Raw genomic sequence first — 14,822 nt, forward strand, 5'->3', positions numbered from 1 at the left:
CGCGCGGGCCGCCGCCTGGCCTCTCCCCACCAGCTCGCTGGCCTGCGCGGCCCCCGGGGCGCCCGGCCCCCACGCCCAACCGCGGCCCACGCCCGATCCCGCTCGCACCGCGCTGCGCCGCCACATCCTGCAGCTGGCTGCTGCCCGAGCTTGGCGGGAACGCGCCTCCTCTCAGCCGCCCCGCCGCGCCCGCCGCCGGCTGCCCCCGCGTCCCCGCGCCCGCCCCGGCCCTTTCCGCACCCGGCCCGCGCTTACCTGCAGCTTGGCACAGCTACACGCTCGCCGTGGGCTCCCGCGTTCGGCAGCGCGCAAGCCAGGACGGGATGGACGCGGGGGCACGGTGGGTGGTAGTGTTTTGGATTTTTTTTTTTTTTAGTTTGGGGAGGGGGTGGGGTGGGGGGAAATCGTGCACGTCCCTGGTGGTAGCAGCCCTCCTCTTGCACGAGCACAGAATAGCCAGTCTGCCGCGAACACCCCCACCACCCCCCTCCCCGTGCATGCGCGGTGCGTGCTCCGGGGGGAGAAGGCGCGCCGCCGCTTGCGCAGGCACGGAACTGGATTGGGCCTCTTAAGTGAGCGAGCAGGGAAAGGGTTAATCTGGGACCTTACGGGTCGACGCTTTCCTTGGGTCTACGGGGCCGCCCGCGGAGGGCCCTGGCCTGCGCACGCGCGCGCACGCGCGCGGTAAGGGGCGCGCGGAGCCCGCGCGCGGGAGAAGGGATGGGCGGGGTTAGGGCGGGGCTTCGGCCGCAGGGGAGCGAATGCTCGAGCTCAGTTCTCGAGCACCCGCCCCTCCTGGAGCTCCCGACTCCAGGGCTCCCGCCGGCGCCCAGCTTCGGCACTGCATCGGGAACGCGGGAGCCTGCGCTCCCGTGCGTGTGCATGTGTCTGGGCCATTTCTGCCCCTGGGCGCGCACGGTACGGGCGCTGAGCTCGTTCCGGCTTTTAGACTGGTGCCCGGGGCAGCGTCTCCCACAGTACTCTCGCCCGGATACCCAGGCAGGATTCCTGGGTCCCCATGGCCTGGTTCGTGCCACTGAGGTATTGTTTATGGGGAGCAGGCATTTGCAGAACAAATGAAATGCCATCTTTGATTTGGAGTATAAGGAGAAATTCCAGTCACCCGGGACAAACTGCTCAACCCCAAAGCTCTGGATCTGCCAGACTAATTGGTGCCTTTGCGTTTACCTAGGTGCATCCCTCTCTAGCCGTCATGTTCCAGAACTAGGTTGCACTTGATACTCCCATGGAGAGATCTGATAGCCTGGTAATGTCAGCACATCCATGTAAGTTATAGCTCCGCTGCTGTTGAAACCTGTGTTCTCTGTGCGGCACTTCCTGATCCTCTTAACCTGCCCTCAGGCACACAACCTGGGAAGTCCCTTTAGCTCCCACATTTTCTGTTCAACCTGCAATACTGGCAGCTGGATTGAGCTTTCGTGCTCCTGAGTGTTGCTTCTGCTGCTTTGTCACACTTCTAACAGTCTTGTGTCAAATCATGTGAATAACATCTGAAATTAGGGCAGGACGGTGGACTTATGGGAAGATGTAAAAGAATGCCTATACCAGGCGCATAAGTAAACATGAAGGGATACTATGATCGCCTCAATTTTCTTGTCTTTTGTTTTTTGAATTGTTCAATGTATTTATTATCTATAGTTAATGCAGTAAGGGGGGGTCAAAAAGCTGGCAGGCTACACAATTTCACAAGAAGCATTGTAGGGAAAGAGAAGGGTTGAGATTTATCAACTGTATCTTAGGGTCTTGGTGGATGCATTCCTGGGGGAGGTGGGCCTCTAATTCCTGGTGTAGGGGGGTCTCATTCCTGGAGGGGGCATGCCTATAGGTGTCCCTCGGGCAGGGGGAAGGCCAATTGGTTGGCCCATGGGGTGATCTCATACCAGGTGGAGGAGCCATAATGCCTGGAGGTGAAGTTGCTCTGCCTACAGGTGAAGTGGAGTTCCCCCATCTTGGTGGGTACTGGGTTGGGGCTCCTGCAATGCTAGCAGTAGCAGCAACAGCAGCAGCTACAACAGTGCCTCTTCCCTGTGGGGTCATGACCTGCTGGGATGGGCCTCCAACTCCTCAGACAGAGCCTGCTAATCCAGCAGGTCCTTGGGGAATAGGTACACACCTGCTGGTACTCCTCTACCAGCTGCTTTTCCAATCCCAGGGCCACCTGCAGCACCAACAAAGTAGCACAGGAGCAATACCAGTCTCTTTAGGAGGTGCAGCCTCCACAGTCATGGAAATCAGGCTCTTCCCACATAGCAAGACCAGACCCCAAACCCTTCTTCATGTTCTGGCTGTTTTGCATTCTTTGGCTTGATCTTCCTGAACTCATCACAATCACAGGGGATCAAATTCCTATGCTTGTCAAAAGCCTTAAGTGTGCCAGTGAAGATTCTTCCATCTTGCAGGATACATCTCGTTCTATAGTCAATGGGCTGCAGCACCTTGCTACTCTTACCCACAGTCATGATTGCTGTTGTCAATATTGTCAATTGACAATAGCCGTTGTCAACACTAAAATTTCAAGATCCTTAATACTTGGGGGAGGGCTATAAATAAAGGTTCGATGCAGGCTATTAACACACAATATCAGCTTGACCAAAGTTTCACAAACAGTGGATGGGTCCTGTTTTCCTTGAGCTAAGAATGCCTGTCTCAGTTCTGCCTGGAAACCCACCACAGGAACTCACTGTTGCTGAAAAGGTCGTGGGTACAAGTGACACTCTTGGTTGCTCAGTGAGGCTGTCCTTCTGTGTTTGACCTGGACCTTGACCTCTGGCACGTGCTGTTCATTAGTTCTTCTCGAGTGTAAGTGTTCCCTTCCTCGCTCTGTTGCATTGCAAATCACTCCTTGGAACGGAGCATCAGGCCAGCTCCCTCCTCTCTGCACTAGGCTTGCCGAAATGGCTCAGGTTTGTCACACTGCCCGCCTCAATTTCCTAAAGGACACCCTATTCATCCTCAGCTATAATATTAACCAATACTGGTTTAATGTCTCCCAAGGTGTTTTAATATACACGTCTTCAAATTTTTATTTTTATGTATGCCTGGTGGCAGTGGAGGTCAGTCAGAAGAGGGCGTCAGATCCCCTGAGACTGGAGCAGGATGATTGTTATTCACCACATGAGTTCTTGGAACTAAACCTGGGTCCCCTGCAAGAGCAGTAAGTGCTGTTAATTGCCAAGCCAAAGTTTTAGCCCCCATTCATGTCTTTTGATGCACACAATAGCATTTTGGTGGATTGGTGAAAGACTTGAGATAGAATAAACCTGGTCTAGAGTCAGGCCTCGTTTTTGTTATTTTTTAAAACAATTTCATTATGCGTGTATATGTGCACATGTGCACGTATGGGGGTAGTGCATATGAGTGCTTATACTCCGGGAAGCCAGAGGCATCGGATCCCCTGGAGCCAGAGTTATAGACCATTGTGAGCCACCTGACATGGGTGTTGGTCCTCGGGTTCTCCGGAAGAGGAGCAAGTGCTTTTTAACCGTGAATCATTTCTCCGGCCTTTTAAGCCTCGCTCTCTTTTCTTGAATGGAGACAAAGAAATCAAGACAATCCTGAGGACTGACCAACACAACACCCAGCTAAGTTTTTAGTGCAAATATTAATCCCCTGTTGTTAAGGACATACATACTACGGGTGGTGTTGGATTCCAGGAAGTGGTCCTCAGACCTGACACTCTGCCTGTTTGCTTTATTCTTGTTTACGCAGCTCATGTTTGCACGTTAGTCCTGTCTGTGTTCTGCTTACGGGGACTAATAATATCCATCTCTCGTGGGGTTATGTTGTGAGGTGATAGAGTGACATCTTAAGTTCACCGTGCGGGAGCATGGCTAGCTTGCAGTAGTCTTCACTGTCACCACCTGCTGCTGCTCTCGGACCACACCTGGAAGGCCTTCACTCCTTCTGGACTTAATTGTCTGCCTCCTGTGTAGACATGGTCGTTTTGCCTATGGAAGAGAATCTGTCCTTGGATTTTGACAGGGCTGATGAAATTAAGTTAGTTTAGCAGAGTTCATAAACATAAGAACAATGAAGTACCTGGCATTATTACTTTTGTGTCAGCCACTCCTTGAATTCACGTGCCTGGCACCTATGCTCTGCCTGGCTGGTCCTTGCCTATCATTGGGACTTACAGAAACAAACAAAAACAGAGATGGGAAACGCCTTGCCTGGTCCCACACCCTTAGCACCTATGAGGCTTATAGAAGACAGCAGTTGACAAGAAGAATCAACCCAGAGTTCAGTAATAAAGGGCACAGTGTGCGGTTAATAGGGATCAAGGCCCTCCATGGACATGTTCTTCCTTTTCTACTAACAGTGGCTACTGTGGAAGACAACTGCTGGGGTCACTCAGAGCATGCTGTTTTCCTCATAGCATGCTCACAGCCTCTGAAAGAAAACCTGTTTCTGAGAATCATGAGGCTGGACCGTAGGACATAACAGTATGGCATGTGGGATACCAGGGCTTAGATAGACAGCTGGAAGGTGTCCTGCTATTTGGGGGTTTTAAGGGTGAGTGGTGTTGCTATCTCCATCACATTGACCATGGGGCCTACTGTTGGTTTTAGCAACAGATACAAATAATAGAGATTGGACAATTTGTAAGTAGTGACTTTGAGTAGCTTGTATTCTGTTCCTCACACCCTTGGTCATCTGCGTTTAAACGAGCCCTCAGGTTACTGCTTCCTCTCCTGCCTCAAATCACAAGTGTCTTAGAGGATGAGACCCATTGCAAATAAACTGAACCTAGCCAACTCCAGGTAGGCAACAGCACAAGAAAAGGAAAAATGTCTCCCCTAGTGCCATAAGTGCCCTTCCATCTTCCTGCCCTGAGAACCCTGGATATGGTGAAGAGCAAAGTGAGCCAACAACAGAGATAAAGATGTACACACTCACCAGGCGGTGGTGGTGCACAACTTTAATCCCAGCACTTGGGAGGCAGAGGCAGATGGATTTCTGAATTTGAGGCCAGCCTGGTCTACAGAGTGAGTGCCAGGACAGCCAGGGCTACACAGAGAAACCCTGTCTTGAAAAACCAAAAAAAAAAAAAAAGAAAAGAAAAAGATGTTTACACTCAACAAACCTCCCAGCAAGGGTTTAAAAGCATACACTACCATGAAAAAGGAACTGGGGAACTAGATTCAGATGGGAAATTGGTAAAAGCTTCATTTTACATTCAAGAGCTGTAGGAGGACAGGGGGCTAGCAGAAGGAAGAGGAGAAACAAAATTTCAGACACCAGTGTACTAGGTTTCTCTACAGTAACGACTTACATGATGAATCTCTATATAAGAATGGGGTTATTAGAATGGTTTACAGGCCACAGTTCAGCTGATACAACAGTGGTTGGCTCTGAACCAAAGTCTGAGAATCCAGAAGTTGCTTAGCCCACAAGAGAGGGAGGAAGAGGCTGCCATGAGAGGAGCTGGACCATGAGCACATGGCCATGAGAAGTAGACCCTGAGGACAAGATGATGGAACATAAATAAGCCAGCAAGACTCAAATCGGCAAGGAACAACGGACATATGTCTGAGATATATTAGAATAGCTCACAATCTGCCCAATCTTGGCTCTGAGCAGGTAAATAAAATACCAGGATTTTGTGTCTTTTATATGAATTAGCTAAATAGATAATATATTTACAACAGATCAGAACACCATTGCTGTATTAATGAAGCATGTTAGTGGTTTTGCTAAGAATGAAGATACTTGCTGTACGTAAACTGGAGTAAACTGGAGGCACGTTATTAGATTTAATCTTCTTACAAAACATCCTAAGAAATAATTATATCAAACGTAACTTTGAGCCATTCTGTAATCTCTGCATTGATGGCGATTAGAGAAAAAATTTCAGTTACTTTAATAGAAAGTTTGAATGGCCAGACCTTTCATCACTTTGATCAGGTGACGGAATACCTAATCAAATAACATGAGAGAACAGAGTTTTTCTCCAGCTCTCAGTTTCCGGAACTTAAGACCACAGGCTGTGTGAGAAGCAGCATGGTTGCTTCTCCACCATGGTGCAGCAGAAAACACAATGATAGGAACAGGCACTAAGAAGACAACTTACCTCATGATGTACAGGAAGCAACAAAAGGGGAGATGGGTCAATGGACAAGATATAGCCCCCAAAGATGCTCTCCAAGTAACCCCCACAAGCTGGGATCCAGCCTCCACTATAAAAACTTGTAAGGGACAGACTATATAATTCAAAACATATGTAATGGCTATTCCTGGTTGTCAAGTTGACCATATCTGGAATGAACTATAATCCAGAATTGGAGCCTGTGATCCAGATCTTGAGGCTGTAAGACACAAGTTTCTGACATGGATCTTGGCATGGAGATCTTGAGGCATAGTGGCCATAAAAAGCCTAGGCTCAGGCAAGGTAGAACACAACTTTAATCCCAAGAGACTAAGGCAAGGAGATCTCTGAGTTCAAGGTCAGTTTGGGACAAAACAGTCCCAGATCCAGACGTGGTAGTACATACCTTCAATGTGGGCCACAAGTCTTGCTGGAGACCTACACAGGACATTGGAAGAAGGAAGATTTGTTCTTCTTCACTTGTTGCATTTACTTGCCAGCTATTGTAACTTTTATTATTATTATTATTATTATTTATTGTTATTTAGTTTTTTAAGACAGTGTTTCTCTGTGTAGTCCTGGCTGTCCTGGAACTCACTCTGTAGACCAGGCTGGCTTCCAACTCAGAAATCCACCTGCCTCTGCCTCCCAAGTGCTGGGATTGAAGGCGTGCACCACCACTGCCCTAAACAAGTGTTTCTTTTTTCTGTTTTTTTGTTTTGTTTTTTGTTTTGCTATTGTAACTTATATCCCAGCCATATGTCCCTTGTAACTTACTGTTGGAATCTACTTCTACAGAAGACCAGCTGAAGCAACTAGCCTCCTGGGACTGAGCAACTACTAGATTCTTGGACTTTCCATTCACAGCTGACCATTGTTGGGGAGTTAGACTAAACATTGTAAGTCATCATAGTAAATTTCCTCAATATAGAGAGACATTCCATAAGTCCATACCTGTGACTCTAGAGAACCCTGACTAATACACCATACACAGCATTCTGTGTTGAGTCTCAAAAGGCTAATGTCCTCCTTGCTGTGCAAAATGTAAGTAGCCAATCTCTAAAAGTCCTATAGTCATAACAATTCTAGGAATTGTTTAGAAGGCAAGGCTGAAACTCTTCTTTGAGAGCCAGAGAAAACTCATAGCCACAAGCCTCTGTAAAGTCATAAACAAATTATATATTCCAAGGTACATTGGTATCAAGTACACATTTCCATTCAAAAAGTGAAGACTAGGAGAACTGTAAGGAGGGTTCACATTCAAAGCAAGACTGAAGCATAGCCTGAAAAACATCAAGTCTTGTAGGTTTGTGTCCTGTATATGGGCACCTGATGTCATGATATGAGCTTGTTTTCCTGACAGAGTGTTTGTAGACCACATGACCTCTTCCTTGGACTGGCTCTACTCGTCTCTTGCAACCTTTCTAGGGATGTTCCATAGTACATCTTCCAGGGTCTTCACTGCAGCTTGTTAGAAACTTTAACAGTTGCCTTGAAGATTTTTTTGTCTTTTAATTCCAACTGTCACCATAATGTTGCCCTATGATTATGTTTTGGATCGTTTTCATTTCATGTAGCCAGCTTCTGTGTCTTTTCTAAAGTCCCATGGGCTATATTTACATTTTTACTTCAGTAGAAAATCACTTAAGTTATACCACCCTATCTCAGTTAGGGTTTTACTGCTGTGAACAGACACCATGACCTAGGCAACTCTTATAAGGACAACATTTATTGGGGCTGACTTACAGGTTCAGAGATTTAGTCCATTATCATCAAGGCAGGAACATGGCAGCATCCAGGCAGGCATGGTACAGGAGGAGCTGAGAGTTCTACATCTTTATTTGAAGGTTGCTAGCAGAATACTGACTTCCAGGTAGCTAGGATAGAGGGTCTTAAAGTTCCCCCAACACAGTGCCACGCCTACTCCAAAAGGCCACACTAAAGAGTAGGACCACACCTTCTAATTGTGCCACTCCCTAGGCCAAGCATATACAAACCATCACACACCCATTGTCACAAGCCAACTGTGTGCTGTAGGTCAGAACGTTGAGGTGAGAGTTGGATCTGTCTTGCTGTGTTCCAAGTGTTGGCCTGGGGATTGATCTGTGAGTTCACATCTTCAAGGCTTTTGCGTGCTTGCTAGAACAAGATCTGTATATCTACAGCTCAAAAGTGAGTTAAGGGCTCCTTCCTCTTTATGACCTCTTTTTCCTGTCCTCTAGAAACCGGGACATCACAACTTTACAGCTACATCTGCAAGGAGAACCAAGGGTCAGGATAACCAAAAGAAAAGGAATAGCCAATGAATTCCTGGGTTGATGATTAATTGTCATGTTTCCTGATGCATCTGATTAACTTATTTGTTTGTTCATTTGTAACTTAATTTTATTGTGTGTATATATTGGTGGGGGTGAGGATAGGAATGGGTGCATCATTTCCTTGGCATCATGTGGAGGCAATTCTCTCTTTCCACCATATGAGTGCCTTATGAACTCAGGTCATCTGGCTTTATAGCAGGTGCATGTAGTGCCGAGGCATCTCATTGGCTCCATACTTCTATTTTAAGAGTTATAAATATCCTCATAAGGAGTTTTCCTTTTATAGTGTATTTCTCTATGTAATTCTGTTTACATTTGGCTCTATAGACTTCCTATATACCACTGGTACTTCCTTTTAATTTATATTATTTAATGTGATTAATCACCAGGCAGTGGTGGTATATGCCTTTAATCCCAGCACTGGGGAGGCAGAGGCAGGTGGATTTCTGAGTTCGAGGCCAGCCTGGTCTACAGAGTGAGTTCCAGGACAGCCAGGGCTACACAAAGAAACCCTGTCTTAAACCAAAAAAAAAAAGTGATTAATCTAAGTGTGATGTTGGCTTATATTTTTCAAAACCTACTTTTAATAAGGATTCATAAATGCTATAACCTCCTTTCTAGCCCACTATCCATTAAAGGTAGCAGAAAAGAAAGGTGATTAGGATATGGGGGAAGTGGACCTATTTAGAACTAGTTCTTTGGAGCAAATCCAATCTGTGTTTTCAGGATACATGCCAGCAGTCCAGTTCAGTAGTGCCAGGAGAGCAAACACGAATCAGCAGTGGTGGCACAACCCAGCAGAAACAGCTGAATCAACATAAGTCATCGGGTGTGACCAGGACCAGCTAGGACACCTGGAGAAGTTCTTTGCCATGCCTCTCTCAATGAAGTGAAGATCAGCAAAGACTGGAGGCCAGCTAAGTGTTGCCCAGCCAGCTATGGAAGTCTGCTGTCACTGTCTGTTGAGTCCTGTTTATACTCCCTCCAAACATCACATGTCCTCCCACAGGTCTTGCCTCAGCAAAGCACCACATGAGTCTGTCATAGCAAAACTGCATGTGTATCAGCTGACATCATTCTGCCGATCGGCCTGAGTCCATGGAAGTAGCAAGATGCCACAAGAACACCACCAGAAATTTTTTGGTGCATTTCTTTCTATGAAGTCACAACAAACGATGACCATTAAGAATACCATCCAGTGTCATCCAGTGTTGTCCACCGACTGTTGGGTCCTTCCTAACATCAAGCGTCATTTCATCTGTCTGTTTTAGTAAAACATCCTTTCACCTGTGTCTACTACAGGAAAACACTCCTTCATGGGTCTGCCCCAGCAAAACACCGTACGACACAACCGACTTTCCAAAGAAACCCTAAGTTCCCACTTCACTACGATTTAACGAAATATTATTTTTCAACTATATGGTAATATATTCATTACCTTTTTATTGATACCTCCTAATGTTATACAATTCTACCTTACAATTTTCAAGGATATCATAAAAAGTTTGTACATATATTTTAACTTTCATTTGTATTTACTGCTAACAACTTCCCACCGTTGGCCCAATTAATCTCTCTCCTTTTCCTCTCCATACATACGTACACATTTGTTCTGACCCAGTTTGTAAGAGAACATCACAGATACGTTATTTTCCTCTAAACATCCCGACGTGTGTTTCCTTTTTAAAAAGGGGACAATATCCTACGTTACTGCACCACCGTGAACAAAGGCAAGTATCTGATGCGGAGGAGATGCCGTCATCTAACCCATGGCTCATACCCAGCTCCCCATGCATTCCAGTACTTCAGATTGCTATTATATCTGGTTGTCAAGGGTTAACCCTTTCATCGCTCACTTCTAAGCTCACCTTTGCAGCTTTTGGTACTTACATAGGCATCTTCTAAATTCTAAGTTCTGTGATTTGCATCACTGGAGTACTTAGCATCATTTTAAATTCCATACAGAAGGACGTGGTACCCTTTCACCAAGTTCCATCCATCCCTATTACCAGAGACGCTTCCTATAGTCACACCTTTGTGAAACCTTGGAATGATTTTTGTTGCTCTTCTTCCTCTCTTTCGCTTGCAAAGCTCACCACATGACTCCACAGGGGAGCACGGAGCTGCACTTCAGAGTTTTCTCTTTTTCAGAGGACAGACCCAAAGATTTGAATTTTTGTCATTGATCAAGGAATATTTCATCTAAGAAAGGGAAATGTGTTAATATCTTGTGTTAATATCCCACATGTTATATTCCCTTGGAGAAGCAGGTTTTGAAGCTGAATTGAATTTCTCCTTCATTGTGGACACTGTGTGAAGGAGCGCTTCACACAGTCTGCTGGATGGCGCATATAGTACAATTACCCTTGTGGTCTGGGACAGTGTCCAAGCAACCACTCAGGTCGTTTGGACTGTGACGCTCTACAGGACTGACAGTTTTTCACTTTGAAAGTGGAATTCAAGTTATATCTATTATAAATGTCAAATCAAAGCACCTACTGAACTCTACCTACATCAAATTAATCTTCTGTGCCCCCAAATGTTTGTTATTATTGTATGACTGATGTTTAGAAATTGGCCTATCATATCACACATTTAGGCATGTGATATAAAACTTCTGTGTTATGTTACTTATACTATTTAGTAAACTGTACATTTTACCTTTTATACTTGAAACTAGTTCATCAGTGTGGTATAAAATTTAATCTTTTATCAAACTCATCATTCTGCCAAATATTGCTTAACTAATTTTAAATGGCTGAATGCATCAGCATTTACTGCAGGTGAGCAATTATTTTTCTCTTTTGGATATCAAAAAAGCCACACTGTTTTCTCAGCCATAAACACCACAATGTCAATATAATTAATAAATAATTGAAATAAAGATTTTATTAACTTGCTTTTGTGATTGAGTCATACTCCTCAACTCCATATACAACTTTGTCCTTTTCAACCCTGGGGTACATTGTTGGACCCCTTGACTTTTAGGTTGTATGTTTCACATATATTTAGGTTTATACTACCTAAATAAACCTGTCACAGCTGGTGAAAAGGCCATTGAACTAGCCCATTAATGTCACAGTATTTAGTTTCTTATCGACATCAAATCTCAGTGTCCGTTCACAAGGTTTGTGTATAAATGTTCAGGTAAGACATTGAAGAAAAACAGCTTACAGCAAGTGGTGACTCCCTACCTGGTCTTTGGGTGTTGAACTTGAACCGTGGACCAGTGTATATCAACCAACATTCTAGGAGCAGGCTGCTTCGTGCGTGGCTCATGATCTGGTTTGTACAATCAGAAGAAAGCTAGCCCCTTCCTCGAGGCCGAATTAAGTCAATGCATGGAAATACTTGCTTCTCGATATACATAGATTTGTTCTAGACTGTCTTGCAGATGTTCTCATGTTCCTTATATGAAATGGTATAGAACTTATATATAACCTGCACATGTCTATTCCTATATATTTTAAACCTGGATGACTTAACAGTACCCAACAGAATGTTAGTACTTGTCAAAGTAACTTTATTCTCCGTTGTGATTGTTGTCTGGGAGGCTTACTGCCTCTGTCTGCTAACCTAAGCCTTGTCCCAGAAGCTTCTAACCTCCGTATAATCTAATCTAGGCTGAGAATGTTTTCGTCCTCTGAGACTTACTGCTGAATAAAATCACTATTTCTTGTTCTTTCTGAACTCTAGCTGGCTGATTCAGCTCAGCTGTTCTGGCTTAGTTCATCTTAACCTGTGTCCAGTTTCTTCTCTCTTCAATCTGTCTTTGCAAAACTCTCCCAGAGACTGGGAGATGGGGCAGCATTTGGGATGTAAATAAATAAATTATCAAAAAATAAAATGAAGAGCACACACTCACTAAAACTGCCCCCTTCTTCCTCTCAGTGCTGCTCCTCTCTTCCTCTCTGCTGCACTGCTCTCCCTGAACTCTCCTGTATTTCTGTCCTGCACTCTCCTCCTCCTGTGCTGTCTGCCTCTCCCTTACGTACCTTCCCTTTCCTCTCTTTTCCCATGAGTGTTCTGTCAAATCTTTCTCCGATTCATCACATTTTCTGCCACTCAATCAGACATCAGTTTCAAACATGGGTGCTTCCTTCTGCAAACTAACTTTACCTTCATTGTTTAGGACTAGAGGTGTGTGCTAAGGGCTGAGCCACACCCTAACTAGAAACAGGTTCAAATATCCTGTAACAAATACTTATTACACAGTCTAGGATATGGTGACAAGAAACACGAGTAAGCGGTCAGGACAAAGTGAGGTTTTCTTTTTCTTCCAGAATAGTCAGTCTGGAGTTGGTTGGGTCCAGTATATGGTGCCTGTGGTCTATAGAGACTGACCACATCTCTTTTCCACCAGACACTCCAGGCATTGTAGATACATCAGTGGACAGAACACGCAGACACTTCCGTCTGGGAGGCAGACAATAAACCAGGAAAATCGTTGTGAATTGTTGCCTGAGGATAAATGCTGTGCAGCAGAGTGAAACAGGGGAGGAAGAGAAAAGTTCACAGTGTGGGTGAATAGGCTTCAAATGAAGCTTACCCCGGAAGCTTCCCTGAGCAGGTGGCAGACTCCTGGGGGAGCTTGGGGAGATCATTCAGGTGAGGATTTCGGTAAAGTCTTCTAGGAAGAAAAACCCCAAGCAACCAATCATGGATCTTCTGTGTGGAGAAATAGCAAAGATAGGCAAAGAGAAGGCTTACAAAGAGCAGGAGAGCTGTGTCGGGGTTCTCTTGAGTAACAATATATAGAATATACAGAAAATATATAGAATGAATATATATATATATGATATATATCCTATATATAGTCTCTCTCTATATTATATATATATGATAGATTAAATGGATGGATAGATAGATAGATAGATAGATAGATAGATAGATAGATAGAGGATTTATTGGAATGACTTCCTGGCTTAGTCCAGAGTCTCAGCTGGTTTTCGGAATCTGAGAGAAGTAGGCATTATGTCAGTGAAAGAATGGGCTTGCTAGCAAGGTGAGGGCAAGCAGCAAAGAGCAAAAGCTTTCTTTCATATCCTTATACAGGCTTCCAGCAGAGATGTGGCCCAGATGAAAGATCTTCCTGCTTCAAGATCCACGTTAAAGGTATGTGTCTTCCTACAGCAAAGGTCTGGGTTAGAAATGGGTCTACCTACTTCAAATTAAGCAAACTCCTCCTCACAGATATGACTTCTATTTTTGGATGTTAATTCTAGATGTAGTCAAGTTGTCAACCAAGAATAGCTACCACACTGCTCCTAGTCAAGGGAGTACCCTAGTCATGTGCTGAGGACAGCATACAATGACAAGGACTGCCTGCAGTAGGCCGAGATGAAGACATCTCAGAAGCCTGTGGCAGCTCCTTGTAAAAAGGATGGTGTCTGGGACTCTGAGAAGCAGGAGACACATCTCTCCAGGGGACCTACCATCTGAAATAAGGGACTGCCTGCAGTAGGCTGGGATAGAGACATCTCAGTAGCCTGCGGCAGCTCTTTTAAAAAAATAGTTGTTCCTATTTCTCCTAACCTTAGCTCTGGACAACGGCTGTATAGATTTCATTTGTGCGTGACTGTTTTTCAGTTGGCCTTGGTGTGCATAATTATTCTATTATATCTGACTTTCTTACTTCTTTCTCCTTCTGCTCTGGTGAATTCTGTGAAGCTAGATGTTCCTTGATATAATGATTCTTAAACAGTTAAAAATTGAGGCATAGGGCACAGCACAGCACAGCACAGTCCTAATGGCCCAGGTGCATGCTGTGTGTTCTCATCTTGGAAACAATACAATAACTGCACAATGGTAGTTCCAGATTAATGCTTGACTTGCAAAGAAAGTTTGAAGAAATTACTAGGAAATGAAATAGAGTCAACACTGGGACCCCAATAAAGGAAAAATCTATTGAAGTTATGAAAGAAGTTTTGCATAACATATAAGAGTGGTTCCTAGATAAGGAAGTATAGAATACATAAAATCTTATACTAGTAAAATTAGGTCAAAACACTGGGAGTCTTAGGAGAGTCACTGTTGTGCAATGCACAGAAGTAGAAAGCTAGTGGAACTATTGAGTTAAGGGTTAATTTGATTCTTTCTGGTCACTACCTGGCAGCTTTGCCCATGTCATTTATCATTAGAGCTTCACAGGAAAATGCAAGTAGCTGACCTCGGAGCTCTGAGCTCTGAAGTATGATAAGTTAAAAGTTAAAGTTTAAATAATGATTAGTTTGCAATTATTATTATTTTGGTTTCAGGCCCGGGGATAGGGAAGCTTGAAACTTTGGGGGAACAATTGTAATTCTTAATTCTTTGTGGGACGTAGTTATTCTTTTGAATTTGATTTGGCAATGATTATACAATGTACTTTTTTTCTACCTGATTTTGGAGTATCAATA

General features: G+C 44.5%; 1 protein-coding gene, 1 long non-coding RNA gene and 1 pseudogene across 3 annotated transcripts in view; 1 reads left to right on the plus strand and 2 right to left on the minus strand.

The window, feature by feature from the left end:
* Window positions 1-341, minus strand: part of Zbtb14 (zinc finger and BTB domain containing 14) — a 7,709-nt gene extending 7,368 nt beyond the window's left edge. The window contains exon 1 of the mRNA XM_028762213.1: window positions 256-341. The gene's annotated coding sequence lies outside the window, so the exon portion shown is untranslated. The remainder of the gene's footprint in view (window positions 1-255) is intronic.
* A 590-nt stretch (window positions 342-931) lies between these two features.
* The window catches only part of LOC114616767, a 39,673-nt gene continuing 25,782 nt past the window's right edge, over window positions 932-14,822 (plus strand). For both annotated transcript variants that reach the window (XR_003710684.1, XR_003710685.1), the window contains exons 1-3: window positions 932-1,041; window positions 1,193-1,286; window positions 13,480-13,539. This is a non-coding gene — a long non-coding RNA (uncharacterized LOC114616767). The remainder of the gene's footprint in view (window positions 1,042-1,192; window positions 1,287-13,479; window positions 13,540-14,822) is intronic.
* On the minus strand, window positions 1,757-2,480 carry LOC114616766 (annotated as a pseudogene).

The sequence above is a fragment of the Grammomys surdaster genome, unplaced genomic scaffold, assembly GCF_004785775.1.
Source record: "Grammomys surdaster isolate TR1022 unplaced genomic scaffold, NIH_TR_1.0 132, whole genome shotgun sequence".
Classification (NCBI taxonomy): domain Eukaryota; kingdom Metazoa; phylum Chordata; class Mammalia; order Rodentia; family Muridae; genus Grammomys; species Grammomys surdaster.